The following is a 15,997-nucleotide window of genomic DNA, read 5'->3' as shown; positions in this document are numbered from 1 at the left end:
TAATCATTCCGTTTGTAACACCTCTAAAAATTGATTGACTTTTATGTCGATTGGCCATGTCTGCCCGTCCGTCCACCCCTCCGTCTATCGAAATCACGTAAGTGGTCGAAAGAATAAAGATATCCGCTTCTTATTGATATGGGTCGTTGAAGATTGCCAATGGGCCATATCGATTCAGATTTGGATGTAGCTCCCATATAAACCGATCTGCCAAATCTGATGAGAATTGCGCCCTCTAGAGGCTCAACTCAAGTCAAGATCCCAGCTATACCAGGTTATGAACCGATTTGAACCATACTTAGTACAGTTGTTTGAAGTAATACCAAAACACCACATGCAAAATTACAGCCAAATCGGATAAGAATTGCGCCCTCTAAAAGTTGAAGAAGTCAAGACCCCAGATCGGTTTATATGGCAGCTATATCAGGTTATGAACCGATTTGAACCATACATAGCACAGTTGTTGGAAGTGATACCAAAACACAACGTGCAAAATTTCAGTCAAATCGTCATTCGACGAGAAGTGCGCCCTCTAGAGGCTCAAGAAGTCAAGACCCAAAATCGGTTTATATGCCAGCTATATCAAAACATGGACCGATTTGGCCCATCAATCCCACAGTCCCAACCGACCTACACCTAAAAGGAGTATTTGTGCAAAATTTCAAGCGGCTAGCTTTACTCCTTCGAAAGTTAGCGTGCTTTCGACAGACAGACGGACGGACATGGCTACATCGACTTAAAATGTCATGACGATCAAGAATATATAAACTTTATGCAATCTGAGACGCATATTTCGAGGTGTTACAAACAGAATGACGAAATTAGTATACCCCATCCTATGGTGGAGGGTATAAAAGTCACTCCCGAATTCCATTTAGTTATTTTCGTCTGTCTGTTTGTCCATCTGTCTGTCTGTTTGTCTATCTGTTTGTCTGTTTGTCCGTCCGTCCGTCTGTTTGTCCATCTGTCTACATGCCCGTCCGTCTGTCTGTGTGTCCTTTTGCCGGTCCGTCCGTCTGTTTGTCCGTCCGTTTGTCTGTTAGATAAACTTAAAATCACTACCTTATTCCGTTTAGTTATCTTCATCTGTCTGTTTGTCCGTCCGTCTGTCTTTTTGCCCATCCGTCCGTCTGTCTGTTTGTCTGCACGATGAACACAAAATCACTCCCTAATTCCGCATGTCTATTTTGCCCGTCCGTCTCTATTTCGGTCCGTCCTTTTACCTCCCCTATTCTATTTAATTATGTTCGTTTATCTGTTTGTATGTCTATACACCTGACCGTGTGCTAGTGTTTCACAACATATTTTCTGACAAAAATACAATGCAACCTGTATACAGATTGTATGGTATGATATATCGTACGAGTCTCATAAAATTTGCACAAGAGGTCCATTTCTTTTTATAACCTACACCACAACTGTGGTACAGGGTATGATAAGTTTGTGCATTTGTTTGCAACGCTGAGAAGGAGAAGAGCTAGACCTATTGATATGTATACCGATCGACTCAGAATCACTTTCTGATTCGATTTAGCCATGCCCGTCTGTGAGTCCATTTATTCTTGTAATCAAAGTGCAGGTCGTATTTCTTGTCCAATCATCACGAAATTTTGCATATATCACTTTTTTTGGTCCAAGGACAAACGCTATTTATAAATCGGTTCAGATTTAGATATAGCTCCCATATATATGTAACGCCCGATTTGCACTTAAAAGGCCGTAGTAGATACAATTTTCAACCGATCTGCACAAAATTTGTCATGAAACGTTTTGTTACTGATTTTAACATATTTGCGAAATTTTGTCAAAATCGGTTCAGATTTGGATATAGCTCCCATATATATGAACCGCCCAATTTGCACTTAGTTACAACAATTTTCAACCAAAAATTTGGCATGAATTGTTTTGTTACCAATCTTAACATACATGCTAGATTTCATCAAAATCGGTTCAGATTTGCATAGAGCTCCCATATATATGTAACGCCCGATTTGCAATTAAATGGCCGTAGTAGCTACAAATTTCAACCGATCTGCACAAAATTTGTCATGGAATGTTTTGTTACTGATCTTAACATACTTGCAAAATTTCATCAAAATCGGTTCAGATTTAGATATGGCTCCCTTATATATGTATCGCCCGATTTGCACTTAAATGGCCGTAGTAGCTACAATTTTCAACTGATCTGCACAAAATTTAACACGGACTATTTTGTTACTGATTTTAACATATCTGCAAGATTTCATCAAAATCGGTTCAGATTTAGATATAGCTCCCTTATATATGTATCGCCCGATTTACACTTAAATGGCCGTAGCAGCTACAATTTTCGACCGATCTGCACTAAATTGTACACGGATAATTTTGTTACTGATTTTAACATATCTGCAAGATTTCATCAAAATCGGTTCAGATTTAGATATAGCTCCCATATATATGTATCGCCCCATTTGTACTTAAATGGCTGTAGTAGCTACAATATTCAAGCGATCTGCACGAAATTTGGCATTGACTGTTTTGTTAGTGATTTTAACATATCTGTAAGATTTCATCAAAATCGGTTCAGATTTAGATATAGCTCTCATATATATGTATCGCCCGATTTGCACTTAAATGGCCGTAGCAGCTATAATTTTCAACTGATCTGCACAAAATTTGTCATGAAATGTTTTGTTACTGATTTTAACATATTTGCGAAATTTTGTCAAAATCGGTTCAGATTTGGATATAGCTCCCATATATATGAACCGCCCAATTTGCACTTAGTTACAACAATTTTCAACCAAAAATTTGGCATGAATTGTTTTGTTACCAATCTTAACATACATGCTAGATTTCATCAAAATCGGTTCAGATTTGCATAGAGCTCCCATATATATGTAACGCCCGATTTGCAATTAAATGGCCGTAGTAGCTACAAATTTCAACCGATCTGCACAAAATTTGTCATGGAATGTTTTGTTACTGATCTTAACATACTTGCGAAATTTCATCAAAATCGGTTCAGATTTAGATATGGCTCCCTTATATATGTATCGCCCGACTTGCACTTAAATGACCGTAGTAGCTACAAGTTTCAACCGATCTGCACAAAATTTGTCATGAAATGTTTTGTTACGGATCTTAACATACTTGCAAAATTTCATTAAAATCGGTTCAGATTTGCATATAGCTCCCTTATATATGTATCGCCCGATTTACACTTAAATGGCCGTAGCAGCTACAATTTTCGACCGATCTGCACTAAATTGTACACGGATAATTTTGTTACTGATTTTAACATATCTGCAAGATTTCATCAAAATCGGTTCAGATTTAGATATAGCTCCCATATATATGTATCGCCCGATTTGCACTTAAATGGCCGTAGTAGCTAAAATTTTCAACCGATCTACACAAAATATGGTAGGGATTGTTTTGTTACTGATTTTAACATATCTAAAAAATTTCATCAAAATCGATTCAGATTTAGATATAGCTCCCATATATATGTATCGCCCGATTTGCACTTAAATGGCCGTAGCAGCTATAATTTTCAACTGATCTGCACAAAATTTGGCACGGTCTGTTTTATTACTGATTTTAACATATCTGCAAGATTTCACTAAAATCGGTTAAGATTTAGATATAGCTCCCATGTATATGTATCGCCCGATTTACACTTATATGGCCGTAGCAGCTACAATTTTCAACCGATCTGCACAAAATTTGACACGGATAGTTTTGTTACCGATCTAAACATACTTGCAAAATTTCATCAAAATCGGTTCAAATTAAGATATAGCTCCCATATATATGTATCGCCCGACTTGCACTTAAATGACCGTAGTAGCTACAAGTTTCAACCGATCTGCACAAAATTTGTCATGAAATGTTTTGTTACTGATTTTAACATATTTGCGAAATTTTGTCAAAATCGGTTCAGATTTGGATATAGCTCCCATATATATGAACCGCCCAATTTGCACTTAGTTACAACAATTTTCAACCAAAAATTTGGCATGAATTGTTTTGTTACCAATCTTAACATACATGCTAGATTTCATCAAAATCGGTTCAGATTTGCATAGAGCTCCCATATATATGTAACGCCCGATTTGCAATTAAATGGCCGTAGTAGCTACAAATTTCAACCGATCTGCACAAAATTTGTCATGGAATGTTTTGTTACTGATCTTAACATACTTGCGAAATTTCATCAAAATCGGTTCAGATTTAGATATGGCTCCCTTATATATGTATCGCCCGACTTGCACTTAAATGACCGTAGTAGCTACAAGTTTCAACCGATCTGCACAAAATTTGTCATGAAATGTTTTGTTACGGATCTTAACATACTTGCAAAATTTCATTAAAATCGGTTCAGATTTGCATATAGCTCCCATATATATGTATCGCCCGATTTGCGCTTAAATGGTCGTAGTAACTACAATTTCCAACCGATCAAAATTTGGCACGGATTGTTTTGTTACTGATCTTAAAATATCTGCGAGATTTCATCAAAATCGGTTGAAATTTGGATGTAGCACCATAATCGGTTCACATTGGGATATAGCTCTCATATACATATATATTTATATATTGCCCAAATTTATAATTGTAGGGTAGGTGTAGGGTATTATATTGTCGACTCCGCTCGTCTTTTGCCTTTCCTTGCTGGTTTGTTTTATAAAATCATTTCAAATTCCAATATATATAAAAAAGCCATTAGTCATAGATTTTCGCCCAAAAACAAAATCTATAACAAACTGACTGCAGTGTTATTCTTGCTTTTATCAATATCACCTTTCAGGGTGATAACAATCTTTGATTTTCGAAACCAAAACATTAAACACCCAAAATATTTGCAATGCTAGTCATAATTTTCTTTGCAACATGAGGAACTGCTACTTGGCCCACAACATTATCTATGTCGGGCTTCCATGTAACCCCAAACAAGACACACAAAAACAATGCGCTTCTATAGATAACAATTTAAATATAAACAGACACCTGTGCAATCAAAAGCATGTTATCTCAAAAGTTTGTTTGTCAGAAACCAAATAGAAGGAAACAAAAATATAATTAACAATAAAACAAAACTACCATATCCAGCCATCCATCCATCCATCAATGATAGGTGGATTGAACTTTGCAAAAATTAAAAAAAAAAAACATCAACAGATAATTTCAAAGGCTATTTCGAACATATGACCAAAAATATATTAGTCTGCAAAATAATCAGTATTCTTCAAGCTTCGTACTGTCAATCTGTCTATCTATCTGTACTGTCTATCTGATAGCAACTATCTATGGAAGGGAAGGGATTTTTTTTTAATAATTTTTACATAACCCACTAATTTAAGCCAAACTGATGTAACAATAGACCAACATATCGGTTTTGTTTACCATTAGACCAGAATGGTTATACATACAAACCGAATCTCAGCCAAATATGATGCGAAATACTTCTGGCAAACTGAAGCTCATTTTCAATTTGTTACCCCAACTTTGAATAAAATTAAAATCTCATTTTGTGATAACATTTTTAGCTTTATCGGGTTTAAACCAGATTTTTGCTTTTTAAATAAAATAAAACGGAACACACAAAATTTATATATTTGTATAACTTTAAAATAAATGCATTTAAAAACTTGTTATACCCACCACCGAAGGATGGTCGCATGTTCATTTTGTCATTCTGTTTGCAACACATCGTGTTTGGGGTCAAACTAAGGGTTTTGCCTTTCGAAATAAAAAATCAGAGGGAGAATTAGGTTTAAAATTCAATGCTGTTGTAATGGTTTATTGTGTTTGTTGCTCATTTCATTATTTATAAGTAGTAAATCGAATTCAGTCTTTTGTTGTAGGTAAATTTAGATAGACAATTGTACATGTAGCATTAAGTAGTTAATTTCTTTTAGGATGAAGTAGCACAATTTATTCTTAGTTTAAGTAGCGAATTTTACTTTTAGTTTTGGATAGGAAATTTTAACTTTAGCTTTAAGTAGGAAAATTTAATTTTAGAGGGTAAGTAGGTTATTTCACATTTTGATTTTGGGTCTAAGGATATAGGAATTTGTTGATGGTGTGTAGAGTGGCCCGCACTTGTGTTTATTTTTGGTGTCCCGCACTTTGATGGTTTAACCATGTGTTGTGTTGATTTTGGGTCTTCTTGTGGGTTTATGTTGTATCTTAGTGTCTTCTTCACGTCTGAAAATTGAGTTTGTTAATTTTTGTTTCACTGTTTGTAATGTTCTTTTCTTCAACGATTGTTTATATGTATATATGTAAGATCACTTTTTTGCTTTTCACTTCACTTGGGTTCACTTTGAGGGGGAGAGAATACGATGCGCGGGTTTGAGATTTAAAAGCGAGACTGATCTTTTTTTGGTTGTTGCTTGTCACTTGGACCCCGCGAAAACGGTCAACTTTCCAAGCTACAAGCAACAATTCCAGGTAAACAAATATGAAGTCAAGGCGGAATCAGCGATTAAGAACTTACTTCAATGTACCGTTATGCACAGTGGGTCATGTGCATACGTGAACGCATGTCTGCACATGGGTGCACATGACTTCACGTTCAAACGTACTTTGAACATTCTCCCCCTCCAAGTGACGAAGTGACATCTTACCTTTTTAATTTTGGTTTCTTGCCTGTGAGGTGACTGGGCCGACGAACACGTATCCCCAATCTGTCTCCTGGGCGAAGACGGCTCCCAATCCGGGTTGTACAACACCACTCCTCCGGAGGTGGGCGTAGGCATCGGCCCCTACCTCTACATTGATTGGTTCGTTGCCCCTAGGGTCAGCATCTGCCAAAGAAAGGGATCTTAGGCTGCTTGTGGGGTCGGGAATGATGGGATCTGAATAGGGTCGTCGCGGCAAATCCCGGGTCACCACTGCCCGGATGGTATACATGGTCCTCCTCGACGCATGCCTTGACCGAAGTCTTATTGTTGCCAGACGGTGCCCTCTGCGCTCTCTCGTTGGTATCCCCAGGCGAGTTACTGTGGCTGCCGCGATTCGGGTGATGGTCGATGCCTGGCACAAAAGTACCCGTACCCCAGCCCAATCGTCCTGCTCCTCGGGTGCCAATTCCACCATCGCCGTGGGTACAAAAACAGTGGCCCGGCTGTAAGGTATCTCGACCGGGGGAGGGCCTTGGACGATGGGCATCTGGTTGGCTGGTTCGATTGCAAGTTGCCGTGGGTTGGCAATCTCCATTGGGGGCGGGCTGTAGCTGCCGTATGTCTCCCTAAGCTGTGGGGCTCCATGCAGCATTGTGTGATGGCGGTAGTCGCATGTTCGGCAGGCAGTGACCACGGGGCAGTCTGGGGCCAGATGGCTGCGCGCCAGACAGTTCCGACAGTAACTCCGTCTCTCAACTGTCTCGTATCTCTGATACGGTGTCATTTGCCGGAACCGCGGGCATGACCGTATGGCGTGGTCCTCCTGGCAGAGGCCACAGGCATACTGCCAAGATGCGGGGCGATACCTGGGTTCCCGTGGGTCGAAGCGAGGGCGTGTGGGTCTGGCGGGTCGTGGGGACTCTGGGCGAGGTAAATATCCGGCCATTATCTGTAACCAAAATCTCGTGAGTACCGTGTTTTGATGTGATTATGAATTGCTAGGGGTGTCTGAGAATAATTTGACAATCTTAGTTATGGGTCGACTGACTATGCCATTGGAAGTTCGAATATCTACAACGCGAGTGTTCTGATCAACACCGGGGTATGTTTTAAAAACTCGTCCTAACTTCCACTCGGTGGGATATCTCTCATCCCTGATGACAACTAAATCATTGACCTGTATGTTATCTTGCTGATACTTCCATTTGTATCTACGGTGAAGCTCATTTAAGTACTCTGACTTCCACCTCTGACAAAAGTTTTGGGAGATAATCTTTAATCTCTTCCACCGATTTGCAAGCGTTATGTCCTCCTCTGAGATGTCGGGTTCTGCCGGGGTCAAAAGGGAAGAGCCTATAAGGAAGTGAGCTGGGGTCAAGGGTGCTAAATCGTTAGGGTCTTCAGAAGCTGGACTAAGGGGTCGTGAATTGAGGCAGGCCTCGATACGTGCCAATATGGTTGACAGTTCTTCGAACGTGAAGTTCATTTTGGGCATAGACTTCTTAAGGTGTATCTTGAATGATTTAACTCCTGCCTCCCACAATCCCCCCATATGGGGAGCTCCTGGAGGAATAAATTTCCACTCTAAATTCTGATGAGCATGTTGCTGACTGGCGCTGCTCTGTAAACTTTTCATAAACTCTTTCTGATCTTTCTTGAGCATTTCTGCTGCGCCTATAAAATTCTTTCCATTGTCGGAATATATCTTTTCTGGGCACCCTCTCCTTCCTATGAAACGAGCTAATGCCGCCAGAAATGATTGAGTCGATAAATCACTTGTTGCTTCTAAGTGGATGGCTTTTGTCGCAAAACAAACAAATATGCAGATATAACCCTTGGTTATTAAACACGCTCGTGCTGTTAAGCTTTTGATTCCGAAGGGTCCTCCAAAATCTACCCCTGTATTCGTAAAGGGTCTGGATAAAGTAGTACGCTCGGGTGGAAGAGATGACATAATTTGGGTCTGAGTCTTTAATCGATATAGGGTACAAACTCTGCAATTGTGTATAACTTTCTTGATCAACTGTTTCAATCTGAATATCCAAAACTCCGTACGGATGAGCCGGGTCATAAGTTGATTGCCTCCGTGCATTGAGACTTTATGAACAAATTCCACTAGAAGGAGTGCAAATCGCGAATCATATGGGATTAAGATTGGATGACGTTCGCTGTACGTCAAAGCTGGCGATTGAACTAAACGACCATTGGATCTAATTACTCCTTTTCTATCTATGAAGGGGTTGAATGGTAAAAGACTACTTCTAGGTGAAAGCCTTTTCTTTTGGGTCAAAGAACTGTATTCCTCAACGAAGTAATGTTTCTGAGTTGCCACTATAAGACGCATCTTTGTGTCTATGAGCTCTGGGCTGGTTATTTCTTGCGATGAAATTTTAAGTGAGGATCTAGTTGAACCTGTGTTACGCCAGAACCTAACTGCGTAAGACAAAACACGATATGCTCTAGCTAAAGACGAAAATCGAGTCAAAGGGTCATCAAAAGTGCCTGTTGCGAATACTTTAACTTGTTTTGCTTCAAGATTAGTGTCTGTATTAACTCGGTCTTGCGGCCACTGATCATGCGGCAATTTGAGCCACTGGGGTCCCGTCCACCATAAATTATGAGATATTAAGTCGTCAGGAGAACAGCCACGACTTGCTACATCTGCAGGATTATATTCTGAGTCAACATGTTTCCAATTCTCACCACCGACGTTCTCTAATATCTCTGAAACCCTGTTACCAACGAAAGCGCTCCATGAGCATGGTGGCTTTTGTAGCCAGGCTAGAACGATTGTAGAGTCGGTCCAGAAATGGGTCGTAAACTTTGATAATCGAAGCTTAGGCACAATGGCATTTGCTAACCTTGACAACATAACTGCACCGCATAATTCTAACCTTGGCAGAGAGATTTTCTTAACTGGGGCTACTCGGGTCTTGGCTGCTAGAAGAAAAGTGTCTACAGTTTTATCGATGTGTTCAACGCGTATATAAATTGTGGCTGCATATGCGCTTTCTGACGCGTCGCAGAATCCATGTATCTCCACAATACTAGCAGGTGTAAACCGAACCCATCTTGGTATCGATACAGTGTCTATAGAATGGCTGCCTCTCACAAAGTTATTCCAGTTCATTTGAGTCACTGGCTTCAACGAGTCATCCCATTCTACCTTATCTAGCCAAACCTGCTGCATGATTAACTTGGCTACAACAATTACTGGCGCTAACCATCCACATGGGTCGAAAAACCTTGCTATCGTTGATAATACTTCTCGCTTGGTGCTCATTTGCCTTTCTTCAACTGTAGGGGCCGTAAAAGTGAAATTATCACCTGATATATTCCAACGAATTCCTAGGGTTTTTGTCGAAGAAGCTTCGGAAATATTTAACCAATCTATTGGAAGAAGCATGTCTTCATTTAAATCCTTTAACAAACGTGTGTCATTTGACGCCCATTTTCTTAGCCTGAAACCAGCTGATTCTAATGCGGAGGCTAATTCTTTCCTAGCTGCTGTAGCTTCTTCTATGGAGTGTCCGCCCGCTAATACATCATCGACATATAAATTTTCTTTAATAATTCTTGATCCTAACGGATGAGAATCTTTCACGTCTTCTGCTAACTGGAGAAGGGTCCTAATCGCTAAAAATGGGGCGCAATTTATGCCGAAGGTAACAGTTAAGAGTTCGTAATCCTCAATTGGGTGGTTTTCTGATTTGCGAAAGAGGATCCTTTGAAATGCTGTTTGATTGGGGTCTACTAAGATCTGACGATACATCTTTGTCACGTCTGCATTGAAGACGTACTTAAAAAATCTCCAGTTCAACACTTGTACGACAAGGTTTTGCTGAAGTATGGGTCCTGTATGTAAGATATCATTAAGACTTTTCTTGTTTGATGTTGGGCTAGATGCGTTAAAAACCACTCTAAGTTTTGTGGTAACCCTATCTGGTTTGATAACTGCATGGTGAGGTAAGTAGTAGTGAGGGGTCTTGTATACGCTGTTTGGGTCTACCTTCCTCATGTGTCCTAATTCCAAATACTCTAATATGGCTGCATCATAATGTGCTTTAATATCTGGGGTCTTATACAACTTTTTCTCCATTCTATGAAACTGTGCCAATGCGATGTTCCTAGATGAACCGATCTCTGAACAGCTTTTAAAAGGTAAAGTTACGATATATCTCCCCGCCTCATTACGTCGTGTTGTATTTTTGTAATTATTTTCGCAATAAATATCTTCTGCTGACCTCAAAACCTTTTTTGGGGTCTCTTCCACCTCCCAAAAGCGAGTGATTATCTTTTCTAATGATGATGCACTATAAAGTGTGATTTGTCTGTCGGATTTAGGGTCTTCCGTAATGGGTCCTCCTATGATCCACCCAAAAACGGTGTCCTGCGCTAAAAGTGATCCACAGGATTTCATAGTACCGCCTTTTGTGTATATAAGGGGTCCAATATCTAATCCGATTAACATGTCCACGGGTCGACTTTCAAAGAATCGAGGGTCCGCGAGACTAAGGTGTGCAAAATCTCCAAATTGATTTTGCCTTAAATCGTGTGTTGGTAAATGAGAAGGTAGGGTCTTTAAGACTGGTGCCCAAACCTCCAGCTCAAAACTAGGATTTACTCGTGAGCAAAGATTGAAGACGCAAGCTTTTGTCGATGTTTCAGAAACTGCGTCGCTTAAACCTGTGACGTGAATTAAATTCTTAACTGTTGGAAGTTGTAGTTTGTTTCTAATTTTCTCTGAAATGAAAGTTGATTGTGACCCAGGATCGATGATTGCCCTGGCATCATATCTATGTCCTCTAGATTTGATTTGAACTATTGCTGTGAACAAAAGTGTCTCTTTGGGTTGCGGAGTGGGTCTGATTTCCTGAAGTGTCAAAGTCGTTGAACAAGGTGCTTCTAAACAAGGTGTGGACTGTATATTTGGCGATACCGATGGTTGTACTAGGGTGGTTAAAGCGGCAGCACTGGTACTAGGGCGTGCGTATTCGCTAACCGGTTGAGCTAGGGTGGTAGGATCAGTAGCACTGGTGCTAGGTCGTGCTTCCTGTCTACCGGGTTGAACTAAAGTGTTGAGAGCGGCAGCACTTGTGCTGGGTCGTGCTCCGTCTCGTTGGAGTGTGCCTGTTGTAGGGTACTGGGTCTGGTTGCCTTTATGTATCAAACTGTGGTGTCGTTGACTACATTCCCTACAACTAAAACGACTTTTACACTCCCTGACTCCATGATCCGAAGAAAGGCAGTTATAGCAAAGATGACTGGTCTTAACAATGTTTATTCGATCGTTGATCGACCTTTCTAGAAATTGAGGACATTCTCGCAAAGAATGATTGGATTTACAAAGTTGACAAACCGGTTTGTTATTCTGAGCATTATAGTGTGATTGTGTGTTGTTGCTGGGTCTTGAGCCCGTGTTCTTGAAATTGGGATTTACATTTGTTTGAAAACTATTAACTCGCTTTTCCCGCTTATCGTACTCCGATCTGGGTTGATTATATCTCGAATATTGTGGCTTGATATTGCCGACTGATTCTAGGGTCTTGAATTTATGGGTCAAAAATACATCTAGTTGATTCCACGATGGAAGAGACGAACAATCTGCTAGGCTGCTTTCGAATTCTTCTAAAAATATTCTTGGTAGTTTGGTTGACACAAGATAAACTAAGATTGGGTCCCATCCCCCCGTTTCTACTTCAAGGGTCTGTAAAGTTTGGGTACAACTACCTATAGTGCGCTGTAATTTCTGGATTGTTGACGCGTTATCAACGGAAACCGAAGGTAAATTAAAAAGAGCTCGCAATTGCTCATTTACCTGCATGCGTTTATTTTCGTACCTATGAACGAGATTTCTCCACGCTATGTCGAAACCCTCATGGGTCAGTGGAACATTGGAAATTATTTCGCGGGCTTCTCCTGCTGTTTTCTGGGTTAAGTGAAACAACTTCTCGACTTTACTTAATTTTGAATTGTTAATGTAAATTGCTGAAAATAAATCCCTAAAGGTAGGCCATTCGCGATATCCCCCTTTAAAAACATCTGTGTCACAGGGCGGCAATCTTAGAGCTGGTGAAAAATCATTAGTGTCTCGCTGTTGGGTCATCGATATTCTCTCCTGTTTTTCTTGATCTTGTTGCTCGTTAAGGGCCAAAATTTCTCCGTTAAGAGAGCTTAAACACCGTTTATAAGTTTCTAGTGCCTGTTTGTAGCTATTTCGAAGCTTAGTTTTATCTATAGGTGTCTCATCCTTTTCCGGAATGCGATCCCTACAATCTAAGTATGCCTTCTTGATTTGATCCCATAAAGAATTGAGTTCTACCCGCGTGATTTCTAACGAATGTATATTATCATCCGACTTAGCCGCGGAGTAAACGGTCTCAAAATCCACTAAATCATCCACACAGTTTACAAATCTTTCGCGTAAATTCTTATCCATTTTGTAATTGGCTTGTATATGTTTTAAATAGGGTCAAAAAACTATAAAACCAAGGAAAATTTTACAACAAAATGTCCTAAAAAAAAAACTGGTTATTTGTAGAAATCAAATCTATTTCAAAAAAACCTAATGCGAGAAAAAAAAATGTGTGTCTTGATGATGGGTCAAATATCTAAGGGTCAAACCTGAAACTTTTTACAAAATTCGTAATAAATGTTTTATCTGGGTCACTAGAAAAAAAAACAGGTTAATATTTCTGATGATATCGATTATACAATAGCCGCAAAAAATTGTAAGAAAAATTTTCCTTTCAAATCGCAATACACCAGCAATTTAATTCCGCTCGAATTAAAGTTGCAAAAAAAATTTATTTTTCTCCAAAAAAAATTAAACTTTCACTTTTCAAAATTTGGCATACAGAACTAGATGATTCTTTACAATAATACTGCTTTGACTCGTTGGGTCAATTTGCTTTCTGTATAAAAAACAACAAAGGATTGCACAAACAACCACAGTCCTTTCCGACCGTTTCCACTTAAATTTGTGCAATAGAATGAAGTTTTAAAATTTCGAAGACAAATGAGGCCAGCACGCAATATTATTTTCGTTATTTCTCACACAAAAACAATTCTTGATAAAAAAAAAACTTCTTCTTTTCTAAAAGCACTTCGATTTTTCTTAGACACTTTTCCTTTTCTTTATAAAAAATTTCAACAAAAAATCTCGTGGATGTCTGTCCCGAAAATCCTACACACTGCCTTGAAAGTAGGGTCTGCTATATTGGGTCAAATTCACTTGGATCAAATTAATTTGGGTCAAAATTAATTGGGTCAAAATTTATCAGACAACCGAATTAGCGATTCATAATCAGAAAACGATCAAAAACAATATTAAAGTACGCTGGGTAAATGTATGAACTTTTCCTTTTTTGAAAAAAAGGTTATGTATGACGTAATACCCAAGCGCACTTTAATAGAAAAACAAAATGGTACTCACTTTGAAGCTTCTTTTTTGATGTGTGTGTATGTGTGTGTGTGTGTAGGTGGGCGCTTGGCTTGGGTCCAGAATTGTGTGTTGGCGCCTTTTGCAATTTTTGTAGCTTTGTGTCGTTAGAGTCTTGGATTTTGTTGTTTTAGGGTTTTTGATTTGATGAAGTTTTGGGAATTTAACCGTTGTAGCGGGTTTTTCCGTTTTTATCCCAGAGCGTAGATTTTTTGTTTTTGTGTTTTTACACGGAACGCACGAATTTGATTTTGTTGGGGTTTTTTGAAAATGCACAATATTTTATGTTTGATAGAAAAAGAAAGAATTAGTTTGGGATAAAATTTACAAATTTATCGAGCAACCCATAATTCTGTTTTAACACTCTAATTTGTTTTTTAAGTTAAAATACTGAAAAATTTATGATTTTTAGAGAAAAAAAAATTTTTCAAAATATGTAGAAAAAATTAACATAAATTTTGGGTTGGACGATAAATTGTTAAATTTTTCAATTTTTTAGCTCTTTTTTTTCAATTTAACACAAAGAAACTTCTTTAAACAATTTAAAAAATTTTTTGATTTTTATAATTTTTTTTTGAAATTCCACTTTTTTCCACTTCTGTTCCACTGTGCGGGTCACTTTACGTTTTTTGGGTCTTTTGCACACTTCTTTTTTGATTTACCACAACTTCTAATGATTTTGGGGTCAATTTTTTGCACATTAAAATTTAATTAATTATTTTTATTTTTACACGGGTCACCCTGTTAATTTAATTAGTTTTTGTTTTATTTGAGTCTTTATGTACTTTAATTGTCACTTTGCAATTTGGTTATTATTTTCTTTTGTTATTTCGTTTTGATCTTCATTTGGTTGGAATATTTTATCAAATTTTCAATAAAATAAATGCCACAACCAAACGAAGAACACTGAGAGCCGCTATATATTTTTTAATTTGTGATTTGTGTATTATTTTGTTTTTAATAAATTGCCAAAACTGATCTTTTATGTGTTTTGATATTTTTGTGTTGGCCGTCCGTCCATACGTGTATGTATGTACGGTTGTGTGTAACCAACCCTTTTTTCACACTTTTCTCTATTTCATTTGCTTTTAATTGTTGGGTCACTGCACTTTTGTTGTTGCGAATTTTTTTGTGTTTCGGTCACTGGGTCTTTTGAAATGAAAATGAATTATTTTTGGGCACAAAACAGAAAAATTTTTTTTTGATTTTTGGTTTTTTAATTATTTAAAAAAACCACTTATCCGGCTCGAAGGACCAAATGTTTGGGGTCAAACTAAGGGTTTTGCCTTTCGAAATAAAAAATCAGAGGGAGAATTAGGTTTAAAATTCAATGCTGTTGTAATGGTTTATTGTGTTTGTTGCTCATTTCATTATTTATAAGTAGTAAATCGAATTCAGTCTTTTGTTGTAGGTAAATTTAGATAGACAATTGTACATGTAGCATTAAGTAGTTAATTTCTTTTAGGATGAAGTAGCACAATTTATTCTTAGTTTAAGTAGCGAATTTTACTTTTAGTTTTGGATAGGAAATTTTAACTTTAGCTTTAAGTAGGAAAATTTAATTTTAGAGGGTAAGTAGGTTATTTCACATTTTGATTTTGGGTCTAAGGATATAGGAATTTGTTGATGGTGTGTAGAGTGGCCCGCACTTGTGTTTATTTTTGGTGTCCCGCACTTTGATGGTTTAACCATGTGTTGTGTTGATTTTGGGTCTTCTTGTGGGTTTATGTTGTATCTTAGTGTCTTCTTCACGTCTGAAAATTGAGTTTGTTAATTTTTGTTTCACTGTTTGTAATGTTCTTTTCTTCAACGATTGTTTATATGTATATATGTAAGATCACTTTTTTGCTTTTCACTTCACTTGGGTTCACTTTGAGGGGGAGAGAATACGATGCGCGGGTTTGAGATTTAAAAGCGAGACTGATCTTTTTTTGGTTGTTGCTTG

General features: G+C 38.2%; 1 protein-coding gene and 1 long non-coding RNA gene across 2 annotated transcripts in view; one reads left to right on the top strand and one right to left on the bottom strand.

The window, feature by feature from the left end:
- The window catches only part of LOC106091859 (protein peste), a 58,298-nt gene that overhangs the window by 29,648 nt on the left and 12,653 nt on the right, over positions 1-15,997 (top strand). The window lies entirely within an intron of this gene.
- LOC131995742 (uncharacterized) lies at positions 5,753-6,742 on the bottom strand. The gene is made up of 2 exons (XR_009397590.1): positions 6,615-6,742; positions 5,753-6,192 (listed from the first exon to the last, which is right to left on the bottom strand). It is a non-coding gene; the product is annotated as an uncharacterized LOC131995742 (long non-coding RNA).

The sequence above is a fragment of the Stomoxys calcitrans genome, chromosome 3 (genome assembly GCF_963082655.1).
Source record: "Stomoxys calcitrans chromosome 3, idStoCalc2.1, whole genome shotgun sequence".
Taxonomy (NCBI): Eukaryota; Metazoa; Arthropoda; class Insecta; order Diptera; family Muscidae; genus Stomoxys; species Stomoxys calcitrans.
This window is presented reverse-complemented; position numbering and strand designations above follow the sequence as displayed.